Here is a 17,806-nt window from a genome sequence, read left to right as displayed (position 1 = left end):
ATCAGAGATGGTAGATTTCTTTCGTGATTCTAGCAACCCTTGCAGGGACTAGACTAGGCTTGAGTATGGCCTACCACCAGCAAACTGACGGGCAGAGCAAAGGAAACCATCCAAACCTGGGAAGGCAAACTAATAGCTTGGGTGATTGACTTCGGTAAAGCGTGGGAATGCCCACTTACCATTCATTGAATTGTTGCACAACAACAACAATCACCCTAACATCAAGGTCGCTCCATACAGAGCTTTCTATAGCCTACAGGGCAGGTCACCACCGTGCTGGGCCGAAGTAGGAGATACATAGTTAGCAAAAAGGACAAGCCCCAAAGAGCACCCTCATTGGACCTAAATTCATAAAGGAGAAGACGGAAAAGATCATATAAATTCGAGAAAGACTAAAAGCATTTCAAGATCGAAAAAAGACCTACGCAGATAAACGGCACAAACAATTGGAATTCTAGGTTGGTGATCGTGTACTACTGAAGATTTCACCAGGGAAAAGAACAATACATTTTGATAGACATGGGGAAACTAAATCTGAGATACATCAGGCCATTTGAAATCCTTTCCAGGATTGGCCACTGACATACAAACTCTGACTACCACAAGAACTTAATACCGTACAACCTACCTTTCACCTCTCAAACCTAAAGAGGTGTCTGTTCGACGAGACTCTTATGATACCCCTCGACAAAATTGAAGTTAATGAGAGTCTCTATTCCGTCGAAGAACCAGTTGAGATCATGGATCGAGATATCAAAAGAATGAAACAAAGTAGTATTTCCATAGCGAAGGTTCGTTGGGATGATAAACGAGGACCCGAGTTCACCTGGGAACGCGATGATCAAATGAAACAAAAATACTCACAACTCTCCCAGCCAAAATGCAAAATTTGGGGACAAAATTCCTTCTAACGGGGGGATGATGTGACAACCGTCAGATTCTGGTCAAGCCAAAAACAAACAAAGTCAACAAGTCAAACCGGTCAACTCAGTTAACCCTTGTATACTAGAGTTTATGTTATGTAATTACTAAACAACTCGCTATTTTAATGAGAAAACATCATTTGGAAAAAATTCGCGTGTTTAATTTTACTTAGCCTTGATAGTGCTAAAGAATGAACCAAAGAGATAAAACCCTATTGCACACTCATCGGAAGTGTGTAGGACACTAAAACATGGCTTAGCGGGGTTTACGGACCTTGCATTGCGAAGTCGGACACTCAAAAAGGTTACAAACGAAACCTCTCTCAATCGTTTTCACTCTATCTCTTTCTATTTGAAATCTCTCCCAAATCTCTCTCAAAAGTTCCTGTAACTTTTTGAAATCATTCGGGTCATCCCGACCCTTAACTCAATCAAAAATTGCTTAAATCGAGATTAGAACGGGTAAAATACCCCAAAGGATCTAAAACCTCTCCCTAGGGTCGAAGCCTCTTAGAGGTCGAACCCTCATGTACCGGAAACAGCAGAACCGAGGCTCTTAGATAGCCGAAGCCAACCAGCCGCAGCCACCGAGTCCGAAATCCCTTGGTCCAACCACAGCAAGCGAGCCGCAGCCCCGACCGCAACAAGCGAGCCTCAGCCACCCACTGCAACGACATTAGCTTCATACCTGCTCAGACCGCATCTTCTCCCTCTTTGGATCCACATCTGCAGCCAAGCCTTCACCTCGGATTTAGGCTGCTGATGATCCAACCCTCGCCCAGAACTTCGAATTTTCTCATTTTTCACACGGTTTTCAACAACGACTACGTTTTAAGCCCGTTTTTCATCATATTAAAGCGGGATTTTCACCCAAATTCATATTTTGACATATAAATACCCATATATTTATAAATTCAACATATTTTTAAGGAAATCTTTATTTGAGAATAAAATCTATTAAATAAGATCTTGTGGTCTAGTGTTGACTTTACCTTAGTGTGTAACATAAGCAACCCCTCCCATGCCAACTCCATGACCAGCTATTGTCCCCCACCATACCTGGTCATTCAAGGGTACTTTCCCCACCATTTGACCAACCATACTCTTAGTCAAAGGCTGAAAACTCACCCTCTCTCCTCATTCTCACTCATTTTTTTCATTTCCACCAAAGATCAAACACATCTTTTCTCTCAAATTCTCTCATACAATTTCGAGATTTCCAAGTCATTTTCCAAGCTTTCCATCTTCATTTGGTAAGTATCATCACCCTCCTTATGGTCATTACATTTCCTTTTACACAAATCATTGATTCCTTACACAAACTCCATCATTATTGTGTTAGATTCTCAAATCTTCAAATTATCCTTCAAGTCTTGAGTTGAACACTTCATTTCTTCAAAATTCACCCACGAAAATCATATAATATGAGTTCATACCCCTAACTTTTCATGTTTTCTTAAGTTTTAAGGGGGGAATACAAGTTAAAACACCAAGAACACCATTAAGTTCCTCTAACAACAGAAAAGTTAATGTTCATTCGCGGACTGTATTGGTCAACTTAAACATTTCAGTTTTCAAAACTATTTTACATGCAAATCGCTCAGATTCAGACCTTTAAAATGACTACTTTCACATCTCCATACGATTTTTCTATAGTTTATGGTGATTTTTACAAAACTGCCTATCATTTCAAGAGAAAATCCGGACCAGTCTGTGATTATGGACCCTTTTCACACAAGTTGGAGGTCATTAAAAATATCAATAAAATTTTTGAACAACCTAGACTCATTTCCCAAACTCTTAGAATTTATGGATTCTGATGAGGACCTTTGGTGGATTTTCTATAAACTTTCTAAAAACAGTAATATAAATGTTAACACTAGAAAAATGCTATCAACTTCATTTCCACCTTGTAACTTGTTGAGAAAGGTGTGTATCATTATGGGAATATATGTTTTTACATTACATGTCATTTCGTCTTGGTGTATTGACATACATCAGAAAACAAATGGATTTTTACCCTCATAAGTATGGTAATTAATTAGTTGCTATATTACATGTTATTTCACCTTAGTACAACGTGTGTGTGTGTATATATATATATATATATATATATATATATATATATATATATATATATATATATATATATCGGCAAAGAAAACGGTTTTTTTTTACCTTCACAAATATAGTAGTTATCCATAATATACAAAGTTATAATTCCATTTTAACGTTTTGATAAACTATAATAGGTATAGTTTATGATTCATTAACTTTTCGAAATCGTTACAAAAGGTTTATTCATAAGTGGGGTACAACTATAAAGTGTCGGTTTATTCATTAGGTGGGGTACAACTATAAAGTGCCGGCTTATTCATATAAATAGGGTACGAATACAAGGTACCAGGTTTTACATTAAGCGAGGTACGGCCATACGGTACGAGGTTGTACATTAAGCGAGGTACGGCCATACGGTACCAGCTTATAAATTAAGCGAGGTACGGCCATACAGTATCGGTTTTTCACAAAGAGGGTACATTACGAAGTACCGAGTTTTTCTTTCAACTAAACGTGTTTAGGTCAATTTGAACTTGCATGTCTTATTTTAAGCATGGAAAATACTTGTACATTCTAGTTTTGACATTTAAGACTACATTTTACGTATTAAGCAAAATATTGGATTTTTCTTGGTAACACACAACTCATTATAAAGATCGGTTTCCAAACTTTAATCTATAAAGCTTATGAACTCACCAACTTAATTGTTGACACTTTTTCAAAACTACTTGTATTCTCAGGAAATCAACGAAACCAAGTAACCACAAGCTTTTTAGGATGGAACGCTACGGCGTTGAACAACTATATCGGTATCATGTCGTGATAGACCTTGAAATATGTAATACTTGAAACCATGTAATTCTTTTCTGATTATATTTATGATTGGCTATATTTACTTTAAGCACTATTATACTCGTTGTTGTGATACTATACATGAAGTCTGCCACCCCCCGGATGTTTCCACCATCCTTGGTTTGGGGTGTGACATAGTATACCATTCTGGTTAACAAGATGCCCCAAGAACTGGACCTCTCGTAACCAGAAATCGCACTTGGAGAATTGGGCATAAAGCCTCTCCGATCTTAACACCCCGAGGACTTCCCTCAAATTTTCCTCATGCTGCTCTTGGGATCAAGAATACACTACAATATCATTAATGAACACAATCACCTACCGATCCAGCATTGGCTTGCCTACCCTGTTCATGAGATCCATGAATGTTGCTGGTGCATTGGTGAGCCCGAAGGGCATCACCATGAACTCATAATGCCCATAACGCGTCCTAAATGTCGTCTTCTGGATATCCTCATCGCGTACCCTCATCTGGTGATATCTAGACCTCAAGTCTATCTTGGAAAACCAAGACGCCCCCTGCAACTGATCAAACATATCATCTATCCTCTGCAATGGGTAACAGTTCTTGACCGTCAGTTTGTTCAACTCCTGGTAATCAATGCACATCCGGTGTGAACCATCCTTTTTCCTGACAAAAAGGATCAGAGCTCCCCAAGGCGAGCTACTCGGCCGAATAAACATTTCCCCAACAGCTCCTGAAGCTGCGAGAATAGCTCCTGCATCTCTGGTGGCACAAGACGATAAGGCGCCTTGGCGATAGGCGCTGCTCCCGAAACCAAATCAATGCGAAAATCCACCTGCCTTTCGGGAGGCACACCCAACAACTCCTTAGGAAAAACATTCGGAAACTCGCGCACTACTGGAACATCATTAACCGAACTCGGCATACCCGTGGCTGCTCGGGTATCCAACACATAGGCTACAAACCCCTTGCAACCCTGCTAAAGACTCTATCTGGCTCTGGAGGTTGAACAAAATTTTGACTCACTTCGGGTACCCTCTCCATATACCGTTAACACTCCCCCACTAGGGTCTCGTATCGTCACCAACTATCGCTCGCAATCAATAACAGCCCCAAATCGGCTCAACCAATCCATGCCCACTATAACGCACACGCCCCCCATCGCTATCGGAACTAGATCTATCGGAAACTCAACACCGAAGATCTCAAGCACACATCCCCGAATCACATCCCTAGAAGACACCACTTGCTCGTCGGCTATAGAAACCCACAGAGGTCGACTCATCGCCTCCCGCTGAATACTGATGTGCTGACTGAACGCTAAAGACACAAATAACCAACTCGCACCCGAGTCAAACAACACCAAAGCAGGTAGAATATTAAAAAGAAAAGTACCTACACATATCATCATATAAACAAAATATCTCAACATTGCATAAATAAATGGAAGGATACATACCAGCCACAACATCAGGCGTTGCGCGGACCTCCTCCGCTGTCAACTAAAAGGATTTCCCGCGAGCCTTGGGTGCCTCAGCCTTCACTGGCCAACTCTCTGTAGCTCGCACCGCAGCATGGGCAGATCCCTGTGGTGCTCCCTGCGCCGACCCCCGCAGTTGTGGGCACTCGGCCTTCCGATGGTCAGTCTGGTTGCAGTGGAAACATATTGTAAATCCCTTGGGACAGTCCTTCGCCATATGCCCCTCCTTGCTACACTTGTAGTTAGATCCAGATATACATACCCCCTCATGACCCTTGCCACACTTACCACAAGTGCGGCCCTTTTGGCTACGTGACCTTGAATCAGCGGGCTTTTCCCACTTGGCTACCGACTGAGACTGAGCCGGTCGCCTCTCCATCCTCTGAGACTCGGCCTCCTCCCTGGCCTATGTCTCGAGCTCGATCTCCCTCTTCCGAGCATTTACCTAAAGCTCGGTAAATTTCCGGTACGTAGAGTTCTCCACGAACTCGCGAATGTCCCTCCTCAGAATACTCAGATATCGACTCATGCGTTCCTGCTCTGTGGACACCTACTCAGGGCAAAACATCGCCCTCTCGTGAAACATCATGGTAATCGTGGTCACAGACTCAGTACCTTGCTTGAGGGTCAAGAACTCCTGGGCCAGTCGTTCCCTTTCCACCGAGGGAATGTACTCATCTCGAAAATAGCGGTAAACTTCTCCCAGCTCACCGCAATAAGCTCTGCAGAAGTAAAGTGTGTTGCCGCGAACTTCTACCAATCCTTCGCTCCCAAGCGAAGCTGATTCAAAATGAACCGTACCCTTAGATGCTACGGATATGAACATGTGTAGAGCAGCGTACCGCTCATTAAAAGTCTCAATCAGAGTGGTCTTGATAGATCCAAACATCTCTGGAATCTCAGATCGGATGACATCACCCACCTCATCATGAATCATCTGGCGGAGGTCCTCATCGCTCGCACCCCCCTTGCTAGTCCCTAGCCTGTGGCGTGTCCCAACCATGATGTCTCTGAAATACAACATAAAAATTATCAGAGGCTTCCTCGAGCATACTCGCACTCGATAACTCAACCCTACTTGCTCCCTAGTATCCTAAGAATTCCTACTTGGACTGTTCACTGACCCGGTGTTTCCAGTAGTACGGGCCCTATACTACCTTCCACACTGCATCATTATTCATTCCAAGTCCCCCTCCATGGATCCCATATCACAAGTACTCTATCTCTTGCTGCACACACAAGCTACCCTCACTGCTAGCCACTCTCTCTCAGGCATCTCATAGCAGTAATCTCCCTAGGCTAAGTCATCAAAAATCAGGAAACTCTAGTCCTAATAAGAATACTTAGCCTACTCTAGCATGCATATCAATCATAACATATATCATAACACATAATATGAGGGTATTTTTGGGAAATCTCCGTTCAGGCACTGGCTGATCGTACACACTGCTTTCCTCTGTTTTATTCTCAATCCTTTTACTCTTAGAAAAAAAATCATTTATTTTATGAAAACTTTCTCAAACCCTCAGTTTGAGTTCGAATACACCCGAAGGTGGATCTGAATCCCTCAAACCAAGGCTCTGATACCAATTTCTAACACCAGATTTTTCAAAACAAAATTTTCATTTTTAAAACATACTTTCGTTCATAAATTAATATCAAATATAATGTATCCAATGTCATCATAGTAAAAACATGTCCCAAAATCTCATAAACAAAACTCCACGAGAGTGTATAGATCATGTTGGTGCCTTCCCGCGATCATCACTGGTACCTAAAACACATACACATAACACTGTAAGCATACATGCTTAGTGAGTTCCCTAAAAATACCACGTAGACATGTATCAGCCACTCAAGGCTGTAACTCTGATGACCCTCTGGTCGAATATCTCTGTGGGACCCTCTTGGTCCTACAACTCTGTGGACCCACTGGTCCTAACTTTGTAAACTATGAATCATGCATATCACATATCACATAGAAATCACAACACATAAATAGCATACAAGATATATTGTCACATAACTCTGATTACCACTCTAGGTAAAGTATAGTGAGAAGACTCACCTCGGGAATCTCGGTAAATCTCGATATCAGAAATACTGCCCTAGCCTCCGTCTAGTCACAACAATAAATTACACCAAATAAATTTCTTTTCACAAATTGGATATTCTCTCATGCAAATCCCTAAAAGGGTAAAAGACCATTCTACCCCTCTACAGGCCCAAAGCTTCATTTGTTGACAAACCTTAAAAGTCAACCAAAAGTTAATTGTCCAATTTGACTAGACTCACCGAGTGCATACGATGACTCGGTGAGTCCCATCGTCCCACAAACTCTTTTCTTTCTAAGCCTCACTCAACTCATTGAGTCACCCCCCCCCCCCCAACTTACCGGGTCACCACTGGAGTCGGACCCCGGGCAACCTGGTCCGACTCGTCGAGTCTACATATGGACTCAGTGAGTTTCCTCCATGGACTTGCTCAAACAACCTCCTGAGGTCAGATCTGCTTAACCAAATCATAGATCCAACCCTTAAACACTCAAAAGTCACGTAAATGTGAAACCTTTACGTGCATGCAACCCATATCAAGCCTCAAATGGAGAAATAACACTTGGAACGGCAACCTAGACTCCAACTGCTTATTTGCTTGCAAAAAGTTGGAAAATAATGACTCTAGGGACCTTTCATGGTCCATATCTAATGTCATAATTCCAAAGAGGACCTCATACTCACTAGATCTCATAAAATTATGAGGGAAAAACCCTAAAACTATGAAATCTACCATATGAACGTGAAATGGAAAGACTTTTACCCCCAAAGACAATATCTCAAGATTATTAGCTCCAATCCAAGCTCCCTTCACGTTATAGATGGATCCTCTCTTCTTCCTCTAGTAAAATCACAGAAAAGATGAAGAAATAGCCTCCTCTTGCCCTCAAACTCACTATCTCTACTCTCTAGGGTTTCTATGGAACAAGGTGGCCACAAATGAAGGCTATAAAGGTCTTTAAAAAGGCTCCTAAACCCGGGGATTAGGGTTTTCCTAATCAGCACCGACACGTCGAGTCAGATACCCGACGCGTCGAGTCCGGTCGATAAACTGCGTCAACACTCTACTCGATGAGTTGAGGAACCAACTCGTCGAGTTCCCCCAGCAAAATTATAATTCAAGATAATAAAATTAAATACCCAAACTCCGGCTGTTACATTATTTAATATCTAATAATTCATTTCGTTTATGATAAAAAGGTGAAAAGGTATTTGAGGTGAAGAAAGGTGTTGTGATTCTTAGATGGGTGATTGAAACTTTGAAGCCAAAGTTAAATATTCATCAAATTGTGATTGATGTATGGATTGAGATTTTAAATTTTGAAGAAACAAGTTGTCCAAAAAAACAAATTCAATGATATTTCTTTGATACAACAATAATGGTAAGTTTTTATTAAATATTATTCATTTCATGAAATTAACATGTTAATTTAACTTTAATATATATATATATATATATATATATATATATATATATATATATATATATATATATATATAGAGAGAGAGAGAGAGAGAGAGAGACTTCAAGAATTTATGATAGAAAGAGACATTTCATTAAAAGATTTAACGAATTTGATAGAAAAAAGAAAGAAGTAGTAAAATACCAGAAAGAACTAATGACATTTGAAGAGTTTGATTTGGTAATATGATTTTTTCCCTATGAATCATAATGAAACATATGTTATTACAATTAAATCAGATGTGATTACAAGTAAATCATTAGATTTATATGTGAATCAGATGTGATTCACATGTGAATCATAAAACAGCTACATTTAAATGACATATTTAAATGACATATGATCCACATATTAATCATAATACCACATGTGAATGAAATGTGAATGTGAATCACAAATGAGTTACATTTTAATGACATGAATCAAATATTAATCATATTTCAACATGTGATTAACATGTGAATGTGAATCACATATTAATATTGATCATATTTCAAGCACATATAATTCATATGTGACTCACATGTTACAATTGAATAATATATGAATCACATTAATATTATTTTTCCCCATAATAGAAAACAATTCATTTTAAATTTTCTTTTAATATTAATGAAATCTAAAAATTCCATGATCAAAATAGGTATTATTTCCCTATTATCCGTGATGAACACTACAACCTCATATGTGTTGATTTAAAAGAAAACTAGTTGATGTCATTGACAACAATTTGACAATATCAAAGATACAAACTTCTTATGGTGATGCAGCTGGTGAATTGATAAGAAATATATAAATTTATATGTTAAACTGAATATGAAAAAAAATTAAGGCATTTATTTATTTTTATAGAAATTACTCTTCAGTAGATACCTATTGAATGTAAATCACAAATCAACATTACATATACAAGATGTTGAGCCGGAAAAATTGAAAATAAATTGAAGGACTAGGCACAACGAGGTTAATTGTGGTGTTTTTCTCATGAGACATATGGAAATCTATATGGGCGATCATATAGCAAATTGGAATTGTGGATTTCGTAAAAAATCATCAAAATACAATAACAATTTTTAATTGGATAACATGAGAGTGAAATATCTTACGAAGATTATGTTAGATAAATATTCACAGGAAAAAAAATTATACAACAATCTAAAGTATTTGCAAAGAAATCCTTCCTAGTAAATAAAGAAGTTTTTTGCCACTTGTCATCTTCTTAGACATTTGGCCACATGGCATTTTCTTATAATTTAGGTTTTCATTTTACATAGTCTAGAAAAATTACATATTGGATTTTTTAAATAAGTGAGTTTGCATGTTCGTCTATTGAATTGTTCATTGTAGTCTCTTACATTCATTTCTTTCAACAGTTATCTTTATTAGTATAGATCGAAATACTTACGTATTCATCATTTGGGTTGTATTTAATTCAAAATTGTACTTTAAAAATGCTTAATGTTTAAACCTTGATCAAAACCCGTGTAGTACATGGGTCTTACTAATGAATAGATAAAAGCTCTTTTGGATAAGGAGTGGAAGAAAAGGGATGGAAGGATAGTCTGAGATAAAAAAAATGATGAAATATTAATAGTAATGGCACTTTATGTTTTGAAGTGTAATGTCTGGAACTAAAACCATAAAAAGAATAAACTAAAATAAAATAAAATAAAAAATAAAAAATTATTGTTTTTAGATTATATGAAGTATGTAACTCTAATGAGATCCGAATATGAAACTCATTAAAATTCTTTTGCAAAACTGTGATTCACGTTAAAGTCAAAATTTATCATTAAAATTTCATAATTTGAAGTTAATGTCATTGTATATCTATTAGCGTTAAAATTTTGAAAATGATAAAGCAAATGAAATGACTTATTTATATAGTTTTATTGTATTCTTAAAATAAGTGATTAACATAGATTATATAAAAATATGTTTAATTGTATTCATAATGAATTATAAATACAATTAATTATAATAATATGTGTTTATTGTGAATAATATTTTACTAAAAAATAAAAAACAAGGCCTCAATGCAAAATTGATCTTTAAGCTAATTAAAAACTATTTAAAAAAATGCATCCCTAAAATTACTTAACCCTACCTTCAAGTTATTCTCCTCTTAAAAGAGAGCCACATGATCAAAATTAATAAACATTGATGATCAAAAAAGCAACCATCAACAACATTTTGATTTATGTAAATAATCTAAAAATATATCATTAATTGTAATATACATAGTAGATTTAGTTAAATAACATTGGTATTTGATTAGCAAATATTGTCTACTATGTTTTTTATTATATAAGTTACATATATTAGACATATATAAAATACATGATGTATTTAATAATTTTCAAAGCATATTTAAAAATATGTTTATTTATATAATTGTTACATAAATATTTGCTTAATCTTTAACACATATCATAAAAAATTATTAATATAAAAACAAATAAATATATAAGGAACTATAAATAAAAAATAAAAGTAAAATAAATATTCTAGCATTAAATCATTTTATATTCACATGTTAATAATATTAAAAGATGAAGGGGCAGTACATGGTAGTATTTTTGTAATTAAATGAAAAACTTGATGCAAAGCTAAAAAAAATTAAAAAAATATGGGGGTAATACTGTAAATGCAAACGAAACTGATTTCTCATATGTTATCACGATGATACAACTCTTATGTTAATCACATAAAAGGGTTTTTTTGTATTTCAAAAGTTAGGGTTCTTAATCTAGAAAAAGGTTTTTTTTCGTATTTCAAAAGTTAGGGATTCAAAATAAACTATGTCTTCAGAATAGCGATCAAGTGATTTACCTCTTTCAAATAAAACTTCGAAGAAAATCAATCAACAATGTACTTCTTCAAAGCGTTGTAGAAGTTCAAAGAACATCGATCAACAAGATAATTCTTCAAAGCGTTGTAGAAGTTCAAAGAATATCAATCAACAAGATACTTCTTCAAACCATTATCCAAAAAATATATAAGGTAATTTAGTATTTTTAAAGAGCTTTTTGTGTATGTTATTGGTTTTCTGAAAATGAAGTAATACACCTAATTTGCTCATGCAATTTTTTGGTTAGATGAATATTAGTATTATCAAAAAATTAGTTGTTGGAATACAAGCCAGTGTTGTGATCTAGCAAAGATTTGGCCTTTTATTTAGTTAACATTAGAAGATGTCATAATTTTTAAATTAGGTTACTTATGATATTAGATGACACAATCGATTATGTTATTTTGATAACATTCAGACACGTTTAAAGCACATGATAGATGAGACCTTTCCCTAGTAAGTTTTTGGAATTGGTCATATTATCTGCAATTGCTTCAGGTTATACAGCCAAAGCAGATGGTTAATCTGCATGAGTCCCAAGATTATCTTTGTTTTTAATTTAAAAAATATACTCTTAATTTAATTATTAAAAATAATATTTTTTTTGCAGCTTCTTTAAATGTTAATGTTGGAAAAAGGAAGAAAAGTGATATTGATAAAGAAAAATATGATTCTGAAAAAGAGCAGCTCAAAATAAAAGAGCAAGAAGGTTATGCAAAGATAGTATTGCCTGAAAAAGAAAAAGATTTCAAAACAATACGTAACAGGTCATTATCAAAATTATTGCTTAAACTTATAAAGAAAATTAGTTTGAAGAAAAATAATTGCGTCAAAGAAATGGTATTTAAAGGTTTATTGAAATTGAAAATTGATGAGTTTCCTTCATCACTTGGTTTCTTTGTTGTTAAAAGCTTTGATATAAAAAAAATGGTATTAAAAGACATAAATGGAGAAATTAAGGTTGACAGTCAAAATGTGAATGAGATGCTTGGAATGCTAATGAGTGACCAAAAAGTGGAAGACCTTAGTTTTCGGCCTGCAAAAGATGAATGTTACAGTAAATGGATAGCCCAATTTGATAAACCAATGATCTCATGAATGCAATTATATCATCAAAAGAGGCTGATTTCAACTTCAAGCTCAATTTCATTGTTCTATTTTGCAATACTTTGGTTGAAGGTACACCCACAAGTAAAATCAATGAGAATATATTAAAGAAGATTTCAAGCACCACATATTTTTAAAAAATTGACCGGTGTACTTACATAATTGACTTGTTGATTAATAAGACACAGGCATATGTATCATATAATTAAAAAGGGTACTTCTATGGTCTACTTACATACTTGCTGGTAATATTTTTTTTTTTTTAACTATTTTAAAACTTTAACTATAACATACAAATTTGACTATGTTCTTTTTATGCATCTATTATATGTTGACCATGTTGAATTTGATGAAAAAAATGATTTACGATTAAGTCCAGTCATAAAAAATTGGGATTCTATCAAGTTGAAAAAACAAGAAACTAACGAAATGAAAGTTGGAATGTTTGGAACACGAAAAATTCTTAAAAGATTGAAAAATACAATAGATAAAAAGATTGAGGTAAAAATCTATATACTTATACGTATGTGTTTTTATAATCAGACGTGAATAATATACATATATGTACATGTTTTTATTTTACACATGATTATTTGTTAACTTTGACATAAACTTTTGAAAGTCTTTCTAAGAAGAAAAGTAAGTTAATATCAACATTTGAATAAGCAAAGGAAAATTTTCAACAAAATTAAGATTTAAATAAATGGGAAAAAAGTGTTATATGAATTTGATTTAATTAAAAAGATGGAGTGCAACAGAATGTTCAAAATATAGTTGGAGAAGCTCGAGTTTGGAAATTGTTCAAAAAGTTCAAAAAACTTTGGAAAATCAATATCTTCCAAAAGCATATGTTGAGGTCGAGGTTATGATTAAAGGGGAAGAACTTCATAAACTTTTGAATGATATGAGACAATCAAATTACAGTGAGTAAGATATCATTTCGTGTCTTAATATCACCAAAGAACAGCTTAAGCAATTTGATGCCTTCTTTAAAAAAACAAAAGAAATTTCAAAGGTATATTTTTAAATTTGAGAGTGAATTTTAAATTCTTATAAACTAACTAACATATATTGTTTTTCTATATTAGGATGTGTCAAAATCTCATACAATACAAAAAGGAATTGATGAAACACAGAACAAGGAAGATGATGAAACTGCAGTTGATGACACAAATTAGGGGGTGACATACATTAGGAGAATGATAATCAAGAAAATGATGAAGATGCGCACTTATTGATAAAAAAAATTAGTTTTGGATACAGAAAAACTTCTAAAATGGTCAGAACTAGAAAAACTTCTGAAAGGATCATTAAGAACATGTTAAAAAAATTGTAATACAAAAAAAGGGGATAGGCATGTCTACAAACAAACCTCTTACTTTGGAGTAGAATGTTAGGATTTAATTCATTATGTGGGTTATTTGGGCAAAATTGTTAGTATGGCCTTTATTTTGAAAACACTATAATACAATATAGTTGTCATATAACATATGTTATAAAGACATTGACTCTAAGTTTACCAACTTTTAGTAAATTATGCAAGTTATGGTGATGTACAAAGCAACATCCAATTTGAACATTATGTTATCGTCATCATGTTGGGTAAAAGACATCGATTTATTAATGCAAATTTTAGTCATTCTATTACGCAAAAAAAAACATATATTCATGCATCCATATTTTTATAATTATCTAAGGTAAAAAAAAATAATCCAAGTGAAATATATAGATTCGCAAAAATATACAAATTACATCAAATTTTCATATTACAAATACAATTTATATTCATTCCCAAAAGATAAAACTACTTCAACATAATAAACATAATTAATCCGTATATGTAACGCCCGGTTCCTAGTATGTATTTAATTCTTCATTTATTGATTTTTGTATTGAAACATGACGAGTTGGAGGCCCCAAACTCGTCGAGTAGAGATGGATTTGGACGCGGGTGGTTGTGAAGTCTAATCGACGAGTTGAGAAGCCTCAACTCGAAGAGTAGGACGTGCAGAATGAAACCCTAATTTTCAGGGTTTTTCACCCTATTTAAACACCTAAACTTCCTTAGGCTAGCCTCATTTACAGCCTCCAATTCCCAAAACCCTAAATCTAGAAACCCTAATGCCTTATGTGAGCTTGTGAGTAATTTTTGAGAGGAACTTGTGTATTTGAAGCTTATGGAATACGGAGAATCTTGAGGGCCCAAGAGAAAACTTTTAGATCCATAAAGTTCACTCCATTTGCAGCATTTCTTGGTAATCCAGTCTCAAACTTGCTTAATGATTACTTAGATCTCTTCATTGTCACTTTTATGGGGTTTTGGTCCAAGTAGCATGGTCCTTGGGAAATGGACATCCCAAGTGAGTATACTTCCAAATCCAGGACCTTGAAGGGCTTTCATGGCATAAAGGTGCAAAATTTATGTCCATTGAAGCCCCATGCAAGCTCTAGGATGTCATTTTGGCCTTTTAAGCCCCAAAAGGCCATGCATGGAGAGAAAGGTAGAGACTTTACGTGTTCAAGTGGTTTCTTGGGTCTAGATCTTTGTTTGTATGCCTTAGCTTGAAGTATTAATGGCTTTTAGATAAAGATCTAGGTCTTAAAGAGTTAGGGTTTGAGCTAAATCCATTAAGGAAGAGTATTAGCGGGTAAAGGTGGAAACTTTACCCTTAAAAGGACATTTTTTGTATGCATATGAAGTATGGACCTTAGATCTGAAGGATAGGAGCTTAATCTATTGAGATAGCTTAACAGACTGAACAACTCGACGAGTTGCATCGAAGTGCCCTGATTCTGTAAAAAGGAAAGACTCGACGAGTTCAAGGACGGACTCAACGAGCTGAGTGGGAACCCGACTCTGTGGGTTGGAGGAACCTGATGAGTTCATGAAACAACTCGATGATTCGGATCATGATTTCAGAGTTTTCTGATTTACGGAAGTCAACGAGTTGATGGGTCAACTCGGCGAGTTGAGTCAACCAGAATGTTGACTTTGACCAAAATGTTAACTTTGACCAGGATGTTGACCTTGACTTTTAATTTGACCAAAGTTGACCCTTAAGGGGTTATGAGTATGAAAAGGGTAAATAAAAGAAATCTTTCATTTGTAGGAGTTTGAGTGGGGTTGATTTCAGAGCCGGGTACAGTTCAGCTACTTCACAACATTTTAGGTGAGTTACCTTCCAGTAGAAGTGGGTCGAAGGCACCAAGGTTGGCCCACTAGTAGTTGATTATAGTTGAGATGATTGTCTTTGTGATAATTGTTTGGTATGCCACTATCTGTTATGTGTTATATGCTAGTATGCTATGATATTATGTGATAGTGGTAGGAGGGGTGAGTTAGACCCCATTATCAATCATAAGGACCGATAGGGTAGGTTGGGCACCCATATATGCCCGACAGTATGTTTATGTTATGTATATTGTGGTAGTGGTAGGGGTGAAATAGTCCCCATAGCCAGTTGAAATAAATCGGAGGGTAGGTCGGGTACCCAGATATGCTTGACAGGGTAGGTCGGGCACCCATATATGCCTGACAGGGTAGGCCGGGCACCCAGATATGCCTGGCAGTATGTGATTATGTGGCATGATGGGGGAAATCAATAAGCTTTGTGCTTACGATTTCCAGTTTTGGTTTCAAGTTCTTCCTCTTCGAAGGGAAAGGAGTCGGCATGATCACAGGGCATCACACTACATTTTCTGCACTAGAGATCTTTAGGATTGTTACTTCGATGATGTTTATCATGACATGTTTTGACTATTGATACTTTGGTTTTGATAGGTTGTTTTCAAACAAATAGTTTTATAATTGTTTTATTAAAAATGAAATTTTTTGTCGTAATTTTTGGGGGGTTGCATTATAATTACTACCTAAAATAAAACAAATCTTCCACTTTGTACACGAACACCATCACCACTTCTAGTGCACCTTCTTCAACAAATTTTCTTCACTAAACAAAGAAAATAAATAAAATTAAATGAATCACAATCCTTCTAGAATATCCTATTCCATTTCACCATGCAAAACAAACACTTTTCATCTCTCTTCACTTAATGCACTTTACTTTCCATGAGTAACTTTCAAATAAAAGTAAATGATTAATTAAAGCTACCCATGAAAAAGTAATCTCTATTATATCTTTTAAAATTCACATGTGATTATATAAAGTGATATTCATATGTGGTTGTATCTTTTAAGATTCAAACGTTAAATGGATAAGAAAATTAAAAAAAAAACAATTAACGAATAACACTTGTGAATTACGTGTGAATATAGACGTAATTCATATGCAATTCACTTTTGATTTACATGTGAATCACATGTCATTCATATGTGATTCACTTGTGATTTACATGTAAATCACATGTAATTCATATGTGATTTGTAACATCCCAAAATTTAAGGCCAGAAATTTCATTTTAAATTAAACAATTATAAAACCATTTGTCTAAAAACAATCATAGCATCACTCATGTCAAAAACCAATGTATCTATAGTCAAAACATGTCATAATCAAACATCATCAGAGTATAAATCCCAAAGATCTCTGGTGCGGAAAATGTAGAGTAATGTGCTGAGATCATGTCGGCGCCTTTCCCTTCGAAGAGGAAGTACCTGAAACCAAAACTGAAAATTGTAAGCACGAAGCTTAGTGAGTTCCCCCATCATACCACATACCATACAATAACATACTGCCTAGCATATTTGGGTGCTAGCCTACCCTTTCGGTCTCTTTCGACCGGTAACTGCCTAGCTTATATGGGTGCTGACCTATCCATTTGATATCTTTCAACTGGTAATTGGGGACTATTTCACTACTACCACTACCACATAATACCCTAGCATATACACATAAATCACATACTGCCTAGCATATCTGGGTGTTGGCCTCCCCTTTGTTCTCTTTCAACCAGTAACAGGGTCTATCCTACCCTTCCTACCACTATCGCATAATAACATAACATACTAACACATAAAGCATAACAGATAGTAGTATACCAGACAATTATCACAAATACAATCATCTAAACTATAATCAAATACTAGTGGGCC

Source organism: Lactuca saligna, chromosome 1 (genome assembly GCF_052625555.1).
Source record: "Lactuca saligna cultivar CGN05327 chromosome 1, ASM5262555v1, whole genome shotgun sequence".
Lineage (NCBI taxonomy): Eukaryota > Viridiplantae > Streptophyta > Magnoliopsida > Asterales > Asteraceae > Lactuca > Lactuca saligna.
Note: the sequence above shows the minus strand (reverse complement) of the source record.